The sequence below is a fragment of the Chiloscyllium plagiosum genome, unplaced genomic scaffold (genome assembly GCF_037043375.1).
Source record: "Chiloscyllium plagiosum isolate Xiang-an unplaced genomic scaffold, Cpla_swu_hap1 HiC_scaffold_1, whole genome shotgun sequence".
NCBI classification, from domain to species: domain Eukaryota; kingdom Metazoa; phylum Chordata; class Chondrichthyes; order Orectolobiformes; family Hemiscylliidae; genus Chiloscyllium; species Chiloscyllium plagiosum.
This window is the reverse complement of record NW_028270139.1, coordinates 133,751,776-133,766,639: the sequence shown is the minus strand read 5'-3', so window position 1 is coordinate 133,766,639 and position 14,864 is coordinate 133,751,776. Positions and strand designations below refer to the sequence as shown.

Genomic DNA, 14,864 nt, shown 5'->3' with positions numbered 1-14,864 from the left:
CAGACCTGTGCCACATATAACAGCAATGACAGTGCCCCACACCTGATGACCAGGTTTTTTCCTGCGATGGAGAGCGACCGTAGCTTCCATCTGCAGAGTTTCTGCCTCATTTTGCTGATACACTCCTCCCAAGACTTGGCGCATGCCCCTGCCCCCCGTATCAAATACCCAACACCTTCAGGTGGTCGGTCCTGACGGTGAAAGGGATTGAGGATTGGTCGGCCAGTTCTTGAAGAGCATGGCGTCGCTCTTGCCTCAGTTTACCTTGGTCCCTGAGGCCCATTCAAACTGATCACATATGCACATGAGTCTGTGCACAGACAGCGGATCCGAGCAGAAAATGGCGACGTCATCCATGTACAGGGAGGCTTTGACTTGTAGGCCCCCGCTGCCAGGAATAGTCACCCCTCTCAGGCTTGCATCCTTCCTGATGGACTCAGCAAATGGCTCTATGCAGCATACAAACAAGGCAGGAGAGAGAGGGCAGCTCTGCCTGACTCCAGATCTGACTGGGAAGCTATCTAATTCCCACCCATTGATTGAGACTGCACTGACAATGTTGGTGTAGAGCAGTCTGATCCAATAGCAGATTCCCTCCCCAAAGCCCATTTTGGAGAGAACATCTCTCATATACGCGTGTGATATCCTGTCAAAGGCTTTCTCCTGGTCCAGGCTGATGAGGCAGGTGTCCAACCCTCTGTCCTGCACGCAGGCGATTGTATCCCTGAGGAATGCGAGACTCTTAGCGATCTTCCTGCCCGGTACAGCACAGGTTTAGTCAGGGTGGATCACCGATCCCAGAGCAGACCTGACCCGGTTGGCGATAACCTTTGACAAAATTTTGTAATCCACATTCAATAGTGAGTATGGTCTCTAATTTCTGATTTCCTCCCTCTCCCCCTTCCGCTTGTAGTTGAGGGTGATAATGCCTTTCCTCATGGATTCACTCATGGTACCTGCCAGAAGCATACTGACATACACCTCCAGCAGGTCCTGGCCAATCAAGTCCCACAGAGTGGAATAGAGCTTGACCAGTAAGCTGTCGCTTCCGGGAGTTTTATTCTTTTCAAAGGAGTCGAGGGCCTTGGTCAGCTTGTCCAGAGATAGTGGCTGGTCCAGCCTCTCCTGCATTCTGTCATCTGGACATATGCCATTTCAGAGGTTGCACTGTTGAAGTCCCTTTTATCTCCGTATCAAGTAGAAATCACTGAAACAACAAGAACTTACCCTATTACACACTATTAGGCTCAATGCAAATTCTCTCAGAAAGGAAACATCCCATTGGATGTGATAAAATTGGATGTTTAAAAGTGTACTAAGTTCATTATTACTGCCAAACAGCCTACCTTACCTTATATTTTTACAATGTAAAATTTCTCCAAAAAGATACATTATTTTTGTTTCTTTATGATACTTTACCCAATAATTTATTTCAATTTCCCTTTAACATTTCAATACAAAGTGAAAACTTCAGTGCATTTTACCTCCTGATTGAGAGAATATTTCAGTGAGATTGGTAGTTACTGCTTCTTCATGAGATCACTATTGCTGGACACCTGGAGATCCTCTTTACTTTGCACCAGATTCCAACTGGTGTCAAGAAAGGGTGAAACCAGAGAGATCGCTAGATCCACCAGGACAGCTTTCTTCAAGGTAAGCACTGTCCCGACCTGGCTGACCACTATAAGTGATAATTATGTGTACAAAGAGCTCATCTGATTCACTGAACCACTGTATATTGTTAATGTCAATAAACACTCATCTGCAGAGTGATGGTTTTACCAACATAAAAATGTTGCCTGCATTTGGATGCAGATGACTGCTGCACTGTTGCTTTCTCCAGCAATTTCTGTTTTAATTCCTGATTGTGTGTTTGCAAGATCATGAAGGTACTTGACAGTTTGATTTCTGAAAGGATATTTTCCCCCCTACTAGGATAGACTAGAACAAGAGGTCTCACTTTCAACATGGGGGATTGCATCCATCAGCATATCCCTTCGGCTATTCCCATCAAATAAGGTACTGACTACCCAACCTTCTCATGCTTGCAAAACTCAAAACACAATGCCCAACATTTGATGTGATTCTACAATTGGACAGAACTTGCTAAATAATCCTGATAGTGTGAAGAATTATGCTGACAACCAAATTAAGATTGGTGGTTGGGCTCACACTTCAGTGCACTTGGCTGAAGCGACATATACTAGTACACAGGACCCTGTGCTTTGGAGAGAGGAAGAACATGTATGTGCAGAACACTTGTTCCAATTTAATAAAATAGGTGACAGATATTCTCTGCTTCATTTCTAAGGTTGGCTTTAGCCAGAGTCGACATGCCTCGCTTAAAATGTCAGTCATCATCTAACATGTATTTTCTCCATGGCTACGCCACTGCCAATCAGAATCAGTACCCTCTTCTTAGACAGTACAAATGCTGAATTCCTTTTATGTTAGTATTTGTTGAGAATTGTCTTGTTGAATGTAAGGTTTAACCAAATGTATCATTTTCTCAGCATAATTACATATTATTAAGATAACGGACTTTTCTAGTTAAGACTCACTAATGGGCTGTCCTCTACTACTGTAAACCAAGCAGGCCCTTAGACCCTGAGTGTATGAGGGCTTTCTCTCTGTCTGGCCAGTTATATTCAAATTGTGTGGAGGTATTCCTTATTCTCTTACATAAGAAGTTGTTGGGTTTGGCTTTGCATAGGCCAGGTATTAAGGTAGTTTTTTCAGCTTACACTATGACGTGCCTTATTCATGGAACGTTGGGGAGGATGTGTGGGTGCAAAGAGATTTCTTCGCAAGGATTGATTGGTCAGTCCATACAAGGTGAAGTACCTAGTGGAAATTCATAGGTTTTCATGTGGAGCACCAGTCTACTTCTCTATCTGGATTCCTGACCAGCGAACTAACAAGAGCTGGAAACTAAGCTGACCACTTGTTTAGAACACTGAATAGGACAACTCCAAGTGTTGTTGTATGTGGGTTGAGTACTTTTTAAAATCCATTCATGGGATGTGAGCATTGCTGGCTAGGCCAGCATTTATTGCACATCCCTACTTGCCCTTGGGAAGACAGTGGTGAACTGCTTCCATGAACCACTGCAGTCCATCTGCTGTAGGTTGACCCATAATGCCCTTAGGGAGAGAATTCCAGGATTTTGACCGGAATTTCTAAATGGATGGTGAGAGGCTTGGAGGAAAATTTGCAGGCAGTGGTGTTCCCATGTATCTACTGACCTTGTCCTTCTAAATGGAGGTAGTCATAGGTTTAGAAGGTGCTGCCTTAGGATCTTAGGTTTTTGCAATGCATCTTGTAGATAATACACACTGCTGCAACTAAGCATTGGTGGTGGAGGGAGTGGATGCGGTGTCAATAAAGTGGGCTGCTTTGTCCTGGATGATGTCAAGCTGCTTGAGGGTTGTCAGAGCTGCACCCATCCAGGCAAGTGGGGAGTATTCCACCACACTCCTGACTCATCATAAACCAGCTGACTGCCGCCATATTTTAAAAGCTCATCACTTTGGTACCTTTGTCACAAATATGCAAAGAAAACTCATGACAGTTTTTCTGAAATGAAAATCGACACTGGGGTGTTGCTGAATACTGAGTCTCCCATTTAGGAGACACTGTGTGTCTCTGCTGCCAGACAGCAACATTCTGCCTTCAGATTCGGCAGCAATGGGTTTACATTTAGGTTTTTTTAAAAATCCACTTAGGGGATGTGGGTGTCTCTAGCTAGGCTAGTATTTATCGCCCATTCCTAATTGTTCAGAGGGCAGTTAAGAATCAACCACATTGCTGTGGGTCTGGAGTCACGTATAGGCCAGACCAGGTAAGGATGGCAGATTTCTTTCCCTAAAGGATATTAGTGAACTAGCTGGGTTTTTCCAACAATTGACAACAGTTTTATGGTCATCATTAGACTCTTAATTCCAGATTGGATGAAAATTCAGCACCCACCATCTGCCATGGAGGCACTTGAAACCAGGACCCCAGAACATCAGCTGAGTATCTGGATTAATAATCTAGCAAGAATACCATTAGGCTATCGACTCCCCTAAGAAGGTGTGTAAGAATGTATAAATCAATAAAGGTGACAAGATAGGTTGAGCAAGCAATTAATAAAACATATTGTGTCCTTGGCATAATTAATATGGGTATGGAGCACAAAATCACAGATATTTCATTAAATTTGCATTAGATAATAGCTGGACCTCAGCTGCCTCCAGATCTGGACACCACATTTTAGGAAGGATATAAGCACATTGGAGAGAGTACAGAGGAAGTTCACAAGAGTGAACATAGAACAGGATTCCAGATTCTTTATTGTATTCAGATTCTACCATCTGCCATGGGTGGATTTGAACCTGGGTCCCAAGAGCATTAGCTGACACTCTAGATTAATAGCTGAAAAATGTGTTGCTGGAAAAGTGCAGCAGGTCAGGCAGCATCCAAGGAACAGGAGAATCGACATTTCGGGCATAAGTCCAAAGAAGGACTTATGCCCAAAACGTCGATTCTCCTGCTTCTTGGATGCTGCTTGACCTGCTGCGCTTTTCCAGCAACATATTTTTCAACTCTGGATTAATAGTCTAGGATAACACCACTAGCGCATTGCCTTCCCATGCAAATGACATATTTCTCTGTCAATTATGTTGGAGTGGATGTGCCCTCAGACCTTTTTTTGGAAATTGCCTTTTATTTGCACCATGTCAAAGTTTGAGACATGGAACTCTCTAAGAGAATGGTGTAAGAGAGTTGCTGGTCAGAAACAAGCCCCTCCATCAGCAATGTTATAGGAGGCTGACAGAGGAAATAGCTTAGAATGTGGAGTCGATCAGACTCTGGGATAAGTTGTATGGTGGAGGAGTTGGCTGGATGGTGCTGTTACAATTAACCATTAAGACATCGGTTAATGTCCATACATGAATAAAGTGATCCAGATCCTCATAACTATTGTGTTCAGTCCTGTGAATGCACAGGCAATTGAGGCAGCTCAAGAGAGCAGTGAGCTTCGAAACTGACACCTGTCTGTCAACGGTTTGACATTTGAAACATAACTGTCCCTTGGGATTCTGTGCCCCACAATTTGAGCCGTCTCAAGGGAATTCCACCCTCCTTCAAAGTGGCATGGAATAGTTTCTCATATGGGCTGCTGCACGCTCTCCACTTCCTCACCATGGTGCAGTGGCTGAATGTTTCTTGTCATAATGTTCTATATTTTAGCATTGGAGATCCCCGGTGTGGGAGCTCGCTGCAAAAGGGTTTCCCCATTGGGGATCTGCAGTGGACAGTGGTGTACAACATGTTCAATGCAACAAAAATTTAAGAAGGTTCAACAGGTGTCAGTCTTTACTTTCATTTGCAGCCTTTACTTCGAAGAGTAGAAAGGAGGATTAATGGTAGCACTCCAACCCAACCGTGAGCTGCTAGTTGGTTGGTTTCACCATAGTCCTACCAAACCTTCGGGCTGCTCGATCAATCAAGAGGGATAGGACTGGTAGTAGTTTAACCCAAGAGTCACCGTGAGGGGAGAGTTTATCATGGTAGCTACACCATTGCAGGAATTCAACCCATCCTGTTGGCTTTACTCTGAATTAGATACCAGCCAACCAGCCCACTGCACTCATGACAATGCCATCCAGAGATTTGAAAAATTGGATGAGATCTCATTGAAACTTACAAAATTCTTACAGCACATGACAGATTTGATGTTGACAGGATGTGTCCTCCCAGCTGGTGAGTATAGAACAAGGAAACAATCTCAGAATAAAGGGCAGGCCATTTAAGACTGAGATGAGGGGGAACCTCTTCACTCAGAGGGGGGTAAATCTTTAGAATTCTCTGCTTGAAATTGATCGATCTTTGGAAACCAACTACACCAAGTGGCGAAAATGGGACAAAGATAGATGATTAATGAACCAAACACTGCAGATGCTGAGCGTATGATACGGAAACAGAAAATTTCTGGAGAAGTTCAGCATATCTGATTGCATACATGGAGATAGAAACAAAGTTAACATTTTGAGTCCAGTGTGACTCTTCTAGATTATTTGAATGGGGAGGGGGGGAAACAGGCCTGATGGGCTGAATGGTTGATTCCTGCTCCTATTTCCTATTCACTGCAGCGGCTCAGCAGAACTGCTTTGACAGCATATTCCAGAGCATTGACATCTATACTCCTTCCTAACAACACTGCGGTGGTACCTACACCACCTAGTCTGCATCAGTTCGAGAAAATAATAGGGTTAGCAATGCCCACAGGAGAAGCGAAATCGACGTTTCGGGCAAAAGCCCTTCATAATTCCTGATGAAGGGCTTTTGCCCGAAATGTCGATTTCGCTGCTCCTTGGATGCTACCTGAACAGCTGTGCTCTTCCAGCACCACTAATCCAGAATCTGGTTTCCAACTTCTGCAGTCATTGTTTTTACCTCATTGTATTCCTTTCGCCCATTCCAAATTCAGCAATTGGCCCTGATGTCTGCTCCTCTTCCTGCTCTTTGTCATTTCCAAGCATGTCTTTGCAAATCAGTGCTCAGGGCTCACCTTGCCCTAAAACCTGGTGTGAATCAAGCCTCCAGTAAAATGCCCCAGTGAAACACTGGACTGTTGCATCTTCAGACAATTCCACCGCTAATGGCCCCGTGTAATAATAGTTTTGCTACAGAACAAGCATCAGGCCCATTGTTCAAAGTAGGAAGAAAGTCCAGATGAGTTGTCCGGCACACCTTCGTAAAACAATGCCACGTTGTAAAGAAATGGCAACGTGTGATTATAAACAACTAGAGGTGTAAAACTTCACAGGGAACTACCCGGGACTCTGTTAGCACTTTCAGCAGATCCAGTCTGCCCTGAATTACAAAGAAACGAATCCGAGTTTGTAGCGCACCCACATCTCCCTTCAATAGTGGAGCACAGACTGCACTTCAACTACATTTACTACAGACTGTGATTTACTGAAGCGAAAATCAGTCAGTTAAAATTAAATCGAACGGGCCTAGAGGTAAAAGGCGTGTGAAATCATTTTTTTTTTGTTTTGTTTTCAAAGCACAGCGTGCAGAGGGGCTGAGGATTCAATTCTCCGTTAGCTATGTTCTTTTGAAAACAAACTGCAATTGGGGAATGGTACTGGAGCCACAATTTTTCAATGCGTGCTTCTGCACGATGGAGAGAGGGAGGACACCTTTCCCTTTAACAAAAGACCGAGCGAGCTGAGGGAAGCCAGCGGCAGCGGGTGGATGAACCAGTCGCGTTGCTTACCTCGGCAGAGCCTGGATTGGCGGGTCCCTCATGTTGCTGGGTGGGGCGTGTAGCTGGACAGGAAAACATTCAACAGTTCAGGAGGCGGACTGTCCCCTCGCTGTGGATCATCTGCCCGATTCGTGACGGCACTTTTCCTTTCTGTTATTTAATCCCCCACCTTGGACTGTTGGAAGGTGAGCGCTCCACGGGATAGTTAGAAGTTTTCTTTTTTAAAGATGTCCAAGTGTTCTCCGCACAGCGATAGTTCCACCAACACCTCCTCTTGCAGCTGCCTCACCACACTGACAACACCCAGGGCAGCATGAAGTGCTGAATAATTGTTCTGTGCTTTTTGTTTTGTCAGAGTAGGGAGGAGGCGACACCGTTCATTCCTAATTTTCCGAGGACTACACCGACTACGATCCCACGCGGAATTCCGCACCTGCACACCCGGAAATTCACCGGGACTCCAACATCGCCGGGAAGATAGTTCTAATGGAGCTGCCGGAATTGAATTTCTACGAGTTTGACCCCCCTTCGATCAGAGACTATGTGTTCAGACTCGGAGAATAACGGAAAAGCTCCTCGGCTGTACGCCTTGTTTTGAAGAAAATCGTGTTTGCGGTGAAAGGGATAAACGCGGATACCCAGCTAGAACTTGTTTGTTGGAATTAGCTGTGCAGCGCCAAATAGAATTGTTATTTGTATTGACAATGGCTGTTTTTGTCTGCATTAGTTTTACCCATATGTATTTTAAACATGTTTTTTTTTCTTCACAGTTTTAGCCAAAGAGGCACTGAACGTATGACACGAAAAAAAATACTTCGCCTTCCAATGAAGTCAACAAAATCCCTCATCGTCATCAACTCGGGGTGATGAGTTTCTGCTGACTGGACAGCCATTTCTACATTCATGCGGACAGGATGACCTCTGAGATGAGTGGGATCCAGAGCGCAGGATTTTCCTCCTTTCTTTCCTCCTGTTTGCAGTACCTCACCATGAAGATGTTGGACGCAAAGCATGAGGCCAACATCCTGAACGAGTAGTAGCAAGCTCCTGGCAGTTATCAAGGTGGTTCACTGAGAACTGTTGGGAGGACAGAACGTTGTGTTGGAGATGGTTTTCAGGCATCCGGACACAGCTTTGTCTGGAGGCTCACTGAAGATGTTACCTAGTATGGTGACGAAACGTCTAAAAATGAACCTTCCAGCTCAGCAAGCAAACCTACATTCAGAACCTCAACCTGAGCCACACATCTTCTCAAAACACACTAACAGATTCCAGTCTGCCCAGGTTGATCTTGCTGGAGTTTTGCTTGTGGATCTGTCTTCAGCAAGGACTCTAGCAGTTGTTTAATTACTGTCAAACTGCGATTTTTGTTAAGGTCATTGTTTAATCTCAATTTGTGAGGCACTTGTTAACACTAACCCCGAACTTCTAATCCTCTGGAAATTTAAAGATGGACAACGGTTTTGCTATCTCTAAATAAAAATATACTTTGGAAGCTTCAAGTGTAGAAACTTATTCATACACATCAAACATGCTGGAAGTCCACTGTAGGGGTCAGGAGGAATATCCACTCTGAGCTATTAGACACATCCTTTATAGGAGAAAGTGAGGATTGCAGATGCTGGAGATCACAGTTGAGAGTGTGGTGCTGGAAAAGCACAGCAGGTCAGGCAGCATCCGAGGAGCAGGAGAGTCAACGTTTCGGGCATAGGCCCTTCATCAGGAATCTTTTATTGGGTCTGATTTCAGAATTGCAGCATTCTTCTTTTGTTTTAAAGGTAAAAGATGTGAACACTTATAATGCAGTCACCAAGTCTAAAAGATAAATGGTTTTGTGCCAGTGCCCACACCTGAAATGCCAACACTAACAAGACTAATGGCCAAGCTATATAGTTAATTAAAAAACTTGCATTTATATAGGGCCTTTCACAACCTAAGTGCTTTACTGCTTTTAAACGGCAGTCACCAAGACCATCTACATCAACCTCTCAAAGTAATTAATATGTCCCTCTCATGTGTGGTTGAAACTTTTAACCACTCTCTAGTCAGCCCTCGGTGTAATTTAGAATAGAATAGAAAATTATTGTCTAGTGTACTTTGCATGAAAAGGACAGTTGCACAAGTATGGTCCCTATATTAATGACAGAAGTATACATAATAAAAAAAAGTAAAATTAAGACAAAGTCCATCACAGTTCAGAAAATGGCTCCTGGGCTCCGGAAAAACCAATTAAGGAATGATGGAAAACCCAGAAGACACAGCTGGGAGGAGACCTGCAAGCCAACAATGAAGAAGACTTCCCAAGGGGATGAGACCTCTACACTGGGACAAATGATTTGGATGTGAATATAGGAGGTATGGTTAGTATGTTTACAGATGACACCAAAATTGGTGGTGTAGTGGACAGTGAAGAAGGTTATCTCAGAGTAGAACTGGACCTTGATCAGATGGAACAATGGACCAAGAAGTCGTGGATAGAGTTTAATTTAGATAAATGTAAGATGGTGGAGCAGGCTTGAGGGGCCAGCTGAGAGAAAGTGAAGACTGCAGATGCTGGAGATCAGAGTCAAAAAGTGTGGTGCCGGAAAAGCACAGCAGGTATGGAGTCAGCTATTACGAGGGGGCATAGCTTTAAATTAAGGGGAGGTAGGTATAGGACAGATGTTAGGGGTAGATTCTTTACTCAGCGAGTCGTGAGTTCATGGAATGTCCTGCCAGTAGCAGTGGTGGACTCTCCCTCTTTATGGGCATTTAACAGGCATTGGATAGGCATATGGAGGATAGTGGGCTAGTGTAGGTTAGGTGGGCTTGGACCGGCACAACATCGAGGGCCAAAGGGCCTGTACTGCGCTGTATTTTTCTATGTTCTAGGTCAGGCAGCATCCGAGGAGCAGGAGAATCGACATTTTGGACATAAGCCCTTCATCAGAAATGACGTGCTGTGCTTTTCCAGCGCCACACTTTTCTATGCCTGCTCCTATTTCTTATGTTCATATGAAAAATGGATGGCATGGGACAGTTGGGCCGAAAGGGTCTACAACATGAAAACAGGCCACATGTTACATTTTGGTAAGGCAAATCAGGGCAGTACTTACATACCTAATGATGGAGAGTGTTGCCAAACAAAGGGTTCTAGGGGTGCAGGTACATAGTTCCTTGAAAGGATAAATAGAGTGGTGAAGGAGGTGTTTGGCCTGATTGCCTTCATTGGTCAGCACACTGAGTATAGGAGTTGTGATGTCACATTGTGGCTGCATAGGACATTAGTGAGGCTACTTCTAGAATACTGCATACAATTCTAGTCTCCCTGCTATGGAAAATATGTTGTTAAATTTGAAAGGATTCAGAAAAGATTTACAAGGATGTTGCCAGGGTTGGAGGGTTTGAGCTATAAGGAGAGACTGAACAGGCTGGGGCTGTTTTCTCTGGAGCATTGGAAGCTGAAGGGTGACCTTATAGAGGTTTACAAACCATGAGGGGCATGGATAGGGTAAATAGCCAAGGTCTTTTTTCCCAGGGTAGGGGAGTCAAATCTATAGGGCAGAGGTTTAAAGTGAGTAGGGGAAAAATTTAAAAGGGATCTAAGTGGTAACCTTTTCAGCAGAGGGTGGTGCATGTATGGAATGAGCTGCCAGAGGAAGTGGTGGAAGCTGGTACATTTAAAAAGCATCTGGATGGCTATATGAATTGGAAGGGTTTAGAGGGCTATAGTCCAAATGCTGGCAAATGGGGCTAGGTTAATTTAGGATATCTGGTCGACATGGACAAGTTGGACCGAAGGGTCTGTTTCAGTGCTGTATGACTCCATGACTCTATGACAAGACTACCACACAGGGAGACAGCCATGCCACACTGGACACCCCCCTCTGATGCTCCTCCAGACACTGCTTGGCTGCTCTTCCATCATTTGCCCTTCATGAACTTGAATTCATTCAAAATTGCATTGGGTCCTGATCACACTTAACGCATGTGCTCACTGAACAACATTGACCACCAGTGCATCAGCAGCTCAATTTTAGAATTCTTTGAAGAAGGGTCACTGGACTTGAAATGTTAACTCAGCTTTCTATCCACATATGCTGCCAGACCTGCTGAGTTTTTTTTCCAGCAATTTCTGTTTTTGTTTCCAATTTCCCACATCTGAGTTCTTTGGGTTTTATTTGTTTAAAATACTCTGTGGCCGTTCCTTTTTCTTTATCTGTAACTTCCTCCAACCTGTTTTTTAATATACTGATTCAGAGATAAATATTGGCCAGAATACCATGGTTAAATTCCTTTTTTTAGACAGAGAATCATTGGTTTGTTTTACACCAACCTGACTGTAGGTGCGGCTGTGGTTTATTTGCGTAACTTCCTATGACACGTCGAACAGTACACCACACCGTGGTACAGCATTTGAATGGCAAACTAGATTTTTGGTTTTGACTCTAATCCCAACATTTGCAACATAGAAGCAGGATCTTTGGCAACAAATTCAAACTTGGTCAGCATAGGTATGGTAGGGTGAAGGGCCTGTTTCAATGCTCTGATTGGATGAAATCTTTTTTATATCATGACTAATTGCATTTGGGTTAACTTTATTTCATGAAGAGTGTTTGGGTAAATACCCTTACTCTCTTTATGCATTGTATTAATGTCAACTTTTTATGTCTTCCCAATTCTCTCTGTTGGTATTAACTTGTGAATCCGGGGAGCACCGCAAGTGTGATGTTCCCTCTTCCTGCACTGAATCCTCAGTTTCCCCTAGGCATGTACCTTCTTGATATGATTGAGATCAAGTTGTGAGGGTGGGGTGTGTGGGTGGTGGGAGGGACTTAAACCTTTAAATGTTCCTGTAGCATGGCATTAAATATTAATGCTCAGTGCTTCTGTATTCCAGAGGGTGTTTGTGTTACTTGTCTTTTATAAATAAAGCATTGAAATTTCCAGTGTGAAGAGCATTTTGATTGCAGTTTAAGCTTGTTGAAAGAAGGTGCAGGGATTTTGTGAATTGCTTTCATATTATTTCCTAACCAGGTGAAGGATCATCATGAAAACATGCATGACTTTTCCCTTTACCCATGTTGCCGCACTAACCAATTCTTTTCTTTCGCCTTTTATTTTAGACTTTTAGAATGTGTATGGTTTATATTTCTATTGTTTCATTCACTGGCATTCATGCTGGAGCATGAGCTGTGGAGAAATTTCATTCAGTTCATTGTTAGGGTTTAGCTTGTTTACTTCAACCTGATCACCATCATTATTGTCCCTTTCCCTTCTTCTTTGTGATTGGCTACTTGCTGAGATTTGCTTTTTGAATCAGTTTCTTCATACTCTTCTCCAAGTCAAACTCAGAGTTAAGACTGGGGTGCTAGAAAAGCACAGCAGGTCAGACAGCATCCGAGGAGCAGGAGAATTGACATTTTGGGCAAGAGCTCTTCATCAGCAGGGTTCTTGCCCGAAACGTCGATTTTCCTGCTCCTCGGATGCTGCCTGACCTGCTGTGCTTTACCAACACCCCATTCTCGACTTTGATCTTCAACATCTGCAGTCCTTACTTTCTCCAAATCAAACTCACTCTAGTGAATTTAAATTGAAAGTTTCCCCAAACTTTCTTTAGTAACTTCACAATCACTGACTATCCCTGTGATATTCAGCACTCTTCAAATATTCATAGTATTTCATCAAAATGACTCGCTTGAGAAGCATGTGTTGGTTTGTCCTGTCGCTGCTCAGAACCTCAGTTCCCTATTGCCCTGAGTCTCAACTGTTATCCATTTATGGAAGTCAGTCAATGCCCAGTTCTCTTTCCTTTGGTCCAGTCCTCTTATCATCCTATCTTTCATGCGATATGAGTTTCATTGGCAAGGCAAACATTTATTGCCCATCCCACGTTGTCTTTGAGAAAGTATTGGTGAGCTACCTTAATCCATTGCAGTCGGTACACTCACAGTGCTGTTGGGAAGAGAATTCCAGGATTTCGATCCAGCAGCAGTCTCACTCTTTATTTCTTGCCGGGTTTAGCCTCATCTCTGACCTTTCCTTTTCCAAACATAGAAAATCGGTTCTTAGCAGAGACTTGTCTGACTCTCTTTAGCCTTCTCCAGTTCAAGATTCTTACCTTTTCCAGTCATTTAATTAAAAAGACTGCTGTAGTTTTGCTGGCCTCTTTCAAAACTTCATTCTTAGGATGTGATTATCGCTGGAAGGCTAGCATTTATTGCTTAAACCTAATTGCCCTTGGAGCTGGTGGTGAATCACTTTCTTGAACTGTTCCCATTCATGTCCTGTACATATGGCCACGGTGCTGTTAGACAGGGAATTTCAGAATTTTGTTACAGTGAAAGTGAAGAAATAATAATATTCCTGATCAGAGGGGAGTGTAACTCACAAGGAAGGTATAGGTGGTGTTCTCATACCTCTCCTGCTGATGTTCTTCTGAGTAACGGAGGTCAGAAGTTTGGAGGATGCTGTCAAAGGAGCTTGGGTGAGTTTCAGCAGTGCATCTTGTAAATAAGTTCCAGTGCTGCTATTTTGTCCCATTGGTGGAAGAAGTGCATTTTCAAAGTGGTGGATGTGACACCAATTAACGTACAGCCTTTCCTGTATGGATTAAGCTTCTTGTATCCCTTTACCCGTTGCATGTGTCTTTATCCACTGAAGTTATCTTCCTCTAAACTGGTAGATTTGTGTTCGCTAAGATTCGATTTCTGTTCACTAAGGTACAACTCTGCTATTATCATCAAGTCTGATGAGAAAAGGCTACTTTTGTTATATAACAGAAGAATGTCTAACAGACTCAGATCCAAAGTTAACTTTCTAATAATTGTTGACTTCTTTTGGATGTGACCCCATCACTGAACCTTCAACCTGTTATTTAAACAACTACATCTATCCTGTGCATCCCTTTAAATAGTTTGTACATTTCACAGAATCACAGAATTATTATGGTGCAGAAAGAGGCTCTTTAGCCCATTGTGCCAGCACTACCTATATTACCCAGTGCCAGTCTTCTGCCTTTTCTCCATATCTTTGAAATAATCATCCAATTCCCTCTTGAATTCCTCAATTGAACCTTTCTACCCCACACTTCAGGCAGTGCATTCCAGACCCCAGCAACATGTTGTGTGAAAAGTTCTTTTCACACCGCCCCTGCATCATTTGCACATCACTTTTAATCTATGCCCTCTCGTTCTTTTTTGTTTATTCTTTCACAAGAAAAGATGTATAATGCGGAATAGATTATTGTTAAAACAGAACGTTGGGAAAACTTTAAAAGCCAATGGAAGATCATCCAAGAACAAAAGAGTCACCTCAGGCGACTGACTGTGTGGAGTTTGCACGTTCTCCCCGTGTCTGCGTGGGTTTCCTCCGGGTGCTCCGGTTTCCTCCCACAATCCAAAAATGTGCAGGTCAGGTGAATTGGCCATGCTAAATTGCCCGTAGTGTTAGGTAAAGGGGTAAATGTAGGGGAATGGGTCTGGGTGGGTTGCACTTCAGCAGGTCGGTGTGGACTTGTTGGGCTGAAGGGCCTGTTTCCACACTGTAAGTAATCTAATTTAATCTTAAAAATAAACTTGTGGAGCAAACTTGCAAGTAATGTCAAGATGGAGAGCTTGAGCTT

At 43.4% G+C, this 14,864-nt stretch overlaps 1 protein-coding gene and 1 long non-coding RNA gene across 3 annotated transcripts in view; one reads left to right on the top strand and one right to left on the bottom strand.

Moving 5' to 3' along the window:
* The window catches only part of skor2 (SKI family transcriptional corepressor 2), a 171,990-nt gene that overhangs the window by 74,435 nt on the left and 82,691 nt on the right, over positions 1-14,864 (bottom strand). The gene's annotated exons all lie outside the window — the stretch shown is intronic.
* On the top strand, positions 7,333-8,757 carry LOC148152222 (uncharacterized). The gene is made up of 3 exons (XR_015759457.1): positions 7,333-7,446; positions 7,617-7,843; positions 8,032-8,757. It is a non-coding gene; the product is annotated as an uncharacterized LOC148152222 (long non-coding RNA).